Here is a 6000-nt window from a genome sequence, read left to right as displayed (position 1 = left end):
CGGATTTTATTGGTTGCTCAGTGAAGGAATACATAATTGTAGCTGCAAATTCAAATGCCAAGATACCAACTTCGTTGTTTGTTAAACTGTCCATTTAAATTTCATAATATAATAACAAGAGCCGGATGAAACAAAATTTTCCATTATTGTTGACAACACAATCAAGGAACAACATGTGTTTCTTTTCAAGATGGATCAAGACATTCATGAACTAGAAAAAGACCATGTCTATAGTAGTGGAAGGCTTCCAACTACCATTGTCAAAAATAGACACAAAAATGGCTAGGAAGCAAAAGATGCCAATTACCAGTTGCCAGAATCGCAAAAGGAAAAAAAAGGGGGAAAAAAAGAGATTCACTGAAAAATACAAATAAGGAAGATGATGCGTTGTATCAAAACAACCTACAGATGAAATACTTGAAATCGAAGATGACGAGAAAATAGCTGCATTTACTCAAAGAACAAGACGAATACCGAATCAAAGGAAGAGAGTACAAGTTAAAGTGCTTAATGTGAAAAAGGAAAAAATATTTATTAGTTTTTTTTGGCATTAGTAGTATTATATAAATATCTTTTTTCCAGAGATACTGGTTTATTTTGACATTAGTAGTATTATATAAATGATCCTTTTCATATAATTTGCTTATTTTCGTCGGTTTTCCTTCGTATATTATTCACGTGCAGCGCACGTACTTATTACTAGTTTATGTAAATATCCGTATATTTTTTTTATAATGATATAGGAGTTTTTTTTAATAAAATAAAAAACCATATTGTTATTAAATGATTTTTAAGAATCGATAAAAAATAAAGTTTACCATGGGGTTTTGCCCAAATTTTGATGATTTAAATTTTATTTTTAATAAGTTTCAAATGATCTAATATCTAATCTATCTAATATCTATATACCTATTATAAAAGTGTGAATCTAGGTCAAAATTTTACATTGTGTATTGTCAACTTTATTCTTTGTTTATAGATGCTTGAGATATTTGGTGAAGATATTTTTTTATAGGATTGTTTATTTACTAAACTGCTCTTAATACAAGTTGTTGGGATCGAGTCATCAATTGTTGAGGATCAGTTTTGGGTCCATGCATGAACTACCCAAACTGAATGCACTGTAGCAGTTGATTCCTCAAAGTGCTAAACTGAGTTCAGTTGAAGTTGGTCAACTGAACTGCTTCTTTCTCGTATGTATATATTAATTGGCAAATAAATATTATGTGCGGAATGATGCCAACTAACATATTAAAACTATAATCAAATGACTAGACGGCTGTGAGTGAGTGAGTATGCTTTACTAAAATGTGAATGAAACTGTAAAGTAAGATACGTGAGTGTTTATTTATGGATGTTCAATGCTACATCTCCTACGTCGTCACCCCTTCTTCTACCTCGGAATGACTCACTCTAGAAGACTTTGACTATTACAATACTTTGCAATAGCCCGATCCAAGACTAGGGCTTACCCAACTGTCTATATCAGAACTCCTAGACTTAATCTCAAGAACTCAGCCCTCAACCGATTCTTGTTACAACATTAGTGTTTTATAGTTCACTAAACTGATCTATTACAATGTTTACAACTCAATTACATATGCACAAAGTGATCCTTCACTTAATTGAATGTAACGATATACGTGTGCTTTATCAGTTTACTCCAGTTGAGACTTTTTGAATGCGGATGTAAGTTTGCTGTGTAATTTTATCTTCTATAAGTCTCACGCGTATATCACCACCCTCTATATCTATGTTATTCTATATTGTGTCACTGATCTTCATCTCCTTTATATAGGGATGGATTAAAACGACTCTTTAATTCAAATTGCATACGTATTGCGATAGTACAATACCATTATGAAGGTAATTTGTCCTTCTGTAGCTTTGAGGCGTCAGCTTGTGTACGGGAAACTTTATCCACAAGAGATTGGCTGTTATCTGGAATTCAGTCTCGTTTATGCAGTCTCGGATGGTTCAGTCTTGCAACTGTCCAGTCTTGATAATTTAGTTTGGCTCGCTGGAACAATTTGGCTGACTTGAACAGTGATTCAGTTTAGTTCCCTAAACTGAATGCAATTTACTTAGATATACTTAATTGAGTTGTCTTGACAGATTTATGACTTCAGTTTGACTTTGGTCAAAGTCAACTCAGTTTAGGTAGCTTCTTCAGTTCGGCTCTTGGACAGAAACAGTTTACCTCGATAATTCGTATATATAGTTTTTTCAACACCGAAACTAAGCATATTCCAATAATTTTTCCCTTTTTGGTGTTGATAAAACTTAGCATGTAACTTCATCTTCGGGCAATCTCTGATCTTGAAGTCTTTACGAACTTGAATCATTTGATGTTAAACTGCTTTACAGTTGATGTTTGGTTTTTGCTTTTCCAGCTGCTAGCAATTTCCTTTCTTTGATAATTTCCCTTTTTGATAGTATAATGTTCTCCCCAAAAGATTGACATCTTATTGATCTTCTGTAGATTGATTTTCTAGTCGTCGACTGATTCTTCTTGTCGAAGTTGTGTCTGTTTAGTCTTTATGCTTCACTCGGGTTTCAGAACTGATGAATCATAATAATCTATTCTTCAGTTCAGGGTGGGGTATCAGTTTGTCTCCATAGTTGATCAGTTTTACATATGCCAAACTGATTTCTTGAATTCATCAGTTCTTGTCACCTACAAGCACAAAATCAAACTAGACTATGGTACCCAGGTCTTCTTGGGTCCTCGATGAATTAGTCCTTTAGGAATCCGTACTTGGATCAACATAACTGGTCGATCACTAGCAGTTTTCCAATTCGGTTGTGCATAAACAGCTGTGTGTGACTGATGCCTCTGTTTGTGTGGATGATAGTATGCATTAGATTGTGGGTGTTGTGTCTTATATATCTAACATGTTGTTTCAACCTTCCCGCATCATAAGTTTGCCTATATCTTCTTTGAACAAGCTTTTCATAGGGTCTGCGGTTGTGTTTTCTAGTCATTAAGATGTGTGTGGCTTGATTGAAATTCCAGTTTTTCTTTGTACAAGAGCTCTGTGGCACATATACAATTCCAAACTTCCAACAATTTTTAAAAGTTTCAACAGATTTATCATTTTGTGGGGCAAGATTAATCTGTTCATGTACCAAAATGGATTTAACAAAGTGAATATACTTGCCTTTGCACATATCCAGTTTTGGTTTAGTACCAACTCAACAATGTAGTCATTGTTAACAAAGTCGAGACCATTCTTTTCTCCAACAGGCTTTTGTTACTCGTGCAACTCAGTTAGAAAAACTGAGGACTTATTCCAAGTTTGGATCAGTTCACTTAGCTTCAGATTTTCTGATTTTAACTACTGACCTTCAACTTGTAGCTTGTCATTTTCAGTCTTGAGCTTAGAAATCTCTGCCTCTAAACTGATTTTCTCAATTGACTATTCCCAGCTGGGCTCAGTTGAGGTGTCTGGCAAATCATTTTGCTTTTTCTTTGACTTCCTCAAATGCTAAGCACAGTCTCTGGTACTCATCACTCATTTCGTGCAGTGCATTGACTAACTCTTCTTGTGTAAATTCATTTGAGTTAAATTCAAATACATGTCTACTAGTAGAAGGCTGTTTGGATGTCTGTTCATTGATAGAAGATTGATCATCATGGTCCATGAGTCAACTAACTTTATCTTCATCAATGAAGCTTGGAAATCTATCTGAGCAACAGGGTTCTTCAATGGGTTCTTCAATAAGTTCAATCAAGGAACTCATGTTCTCTTCGGTCTTTGTCACTTCATCGCTTAGCTTGATAAACTGATGCCAGAGATTCTTAGTCGTAGAACATGATTCAACACTCTTGGAAGTGCAGTTTTTCACAGTGGTTTACTAGAAGCCCTTGGCGATCTCACTCAAAGTAGCCATTTAGAAATAAGTTCAGAGAAGAGAAGAAACCTTGCTCTGATACCACCTGATAAGATTGTTTATTTACTAAACTGCTCTTAATACCACTTGTTGGGATCGAGTGATTATTTGTTGAGGATCAGTTTTGGTTTAATGCATGAACTACCCAAACTAAATGCACTGTAGCAGTTGATTCTGCAAAGTACTAAACTGAGTTCAGTTGAGGTTGGTCAATTGAACTGCTTCCTTCTCGTATGTCGATATTAATTGGCAAACAAATATTATGTGCGAAATGATACCAACTAACATATTAGAACTATAATCAAATGACTAGACTGATTGTGAGTGAGTGAGTGAGTATGCTTGACTGAAATGTGAATGAAACTGGAAAGTAAGATACGCGAGTGTTTGTTTATGAATGTTCAGAGCTAAATCTCCTATGTCACCCTTTTCCACCTCGGAATGATTCAATTTAGAAAACTTTGACTATTACAACACTTTTCAATAGCCCGATCCAAGACTAGGGCTAACCCAACTCCCTATCTCAGAACTCCTATAATTAATCTTAAGAACTCAGCCCTCGACTGATTCATGTTACAATAGTAGTGTTTTACAGTTTAATAAACTGATCTATTACAGTGTTTTCAACTCGATTATAGATGCACAAAGTGATCCTTCACTTGATCAAATATAATGATATGCGTGTGCTTGATCAGCTTACTCTAGTTGAGACTTTTTGAATGTGGATGTAAGTTTGCTGTGTGATTTTCCATTCTGTAAGTCTCACACGCATATAACCACCCTCTATATATTTGTTATTCTCTATTGTGTCACTGATCTTCATCTCCTTTATATATGGATGGATTGCAACGACTCTTTAATTCAAATTGAATCCGTACTGCGATAGTACAATACCATTATGAAGGTACTCTGTCCTTCTGCATTTTTGGTGGCGTCAGCTTGTGTATGGGAAAATCTATCCACAAGAGATAGACTGATATCTAGAAGTCAGTCTCGTTTATGCAGTCTCGGATGGTTCAGTCTTGCAACTGCCCAGTATTGATAATTCAGTTTGGCTCGGTGGTACAGTGTGGCTTACTAGAACAGTGATTCAGTTTAGTTCCCTAAACTGAATGCAGTTTACTTAGATATACTTAATTGAGTTGTCTTCACAAAATTGATAACTTCAGTTTGGCTTTGGTCAAAGTCAACTCAGTTTTGGTAGCTTCTTCATTTCGGCTCTTGGACAGAAACAGTTTACCTCGATAATTCGTATATATAGTTTTGTCAACACCGAAACTAAACATATTCCAACATTTTTTGTAAAATTACTTATTATAATGATATCAAAATTGTTAAACTATGTGCATACTAGATAAGGATTTAATTTCCAAAAATATTGAAATTCCAAAATTCTTTTGTTTTTATTTGTTTGTAAATGAATTAAACAAATTTTTCTACGAAAATCTTAATTCGAGAATATTGAAATATCAAAATTTGTTGGTTTTCTTGTAGATGAAGTGAAATTAATTTTTCACAAAAAATTGATTTGTAGAAGATTACAATACCTTATTTTGTTTTATTTGCTTATAGATATAGTGAAAAAATTTCCCACAAAATTTAATATTTTTAAGAACCTTATGATAATATCTTTATTTATTTGACATAAATTAGGATTAATTATTTTTAAATGCCGAATTAAAATTACTAACAAAGTCAAATAATTAAATCATGATGTCATCAAGGTCGGTGACATGAAAAATGTTTGACAGTTAATTACATTTCTTATATATATATATAAAAAAAAGAGAAAAATTAAATAATTTTTTTCACAACCTTAATTTATTATTAAAATTTAACAATATATTATTGAATACATATAGTTTTACTAATTTTAACTGTTTTTCTTCTTCGTAAAAGCTAAAAACTATAATAATTACTTTATAGGATGATCTTACAATTAACGAACGAGTATTTTTACAAGAGATAGAGATGAACAAAAAGAGAATGTCCAACAAATGTATTGATCATTAATAATATTGACACATGAGTAATAAAAGACGATAACAATACAAGAATGTAGATTGAGGATAATGAAATTATTGCTACTATTACAAAAATATATTT

This window comes from Henckelia pumila, chromosome 2 (assembly GCF_033568475.1).
Source record: "Henckelia pumila isolate YLH828 chromosome 2, ASM3356847v2, whole genome shotgun sequence".
Lineage (NCBI taxonomy): Eukaryota > Viridiplantae > Streptophyta > Magnoliopsida > Lamiales > Gesneriaceae > Henckelia > Henckelia pumila.
This window is presented reverse-complemented; position numbering follows the sequence as displayed.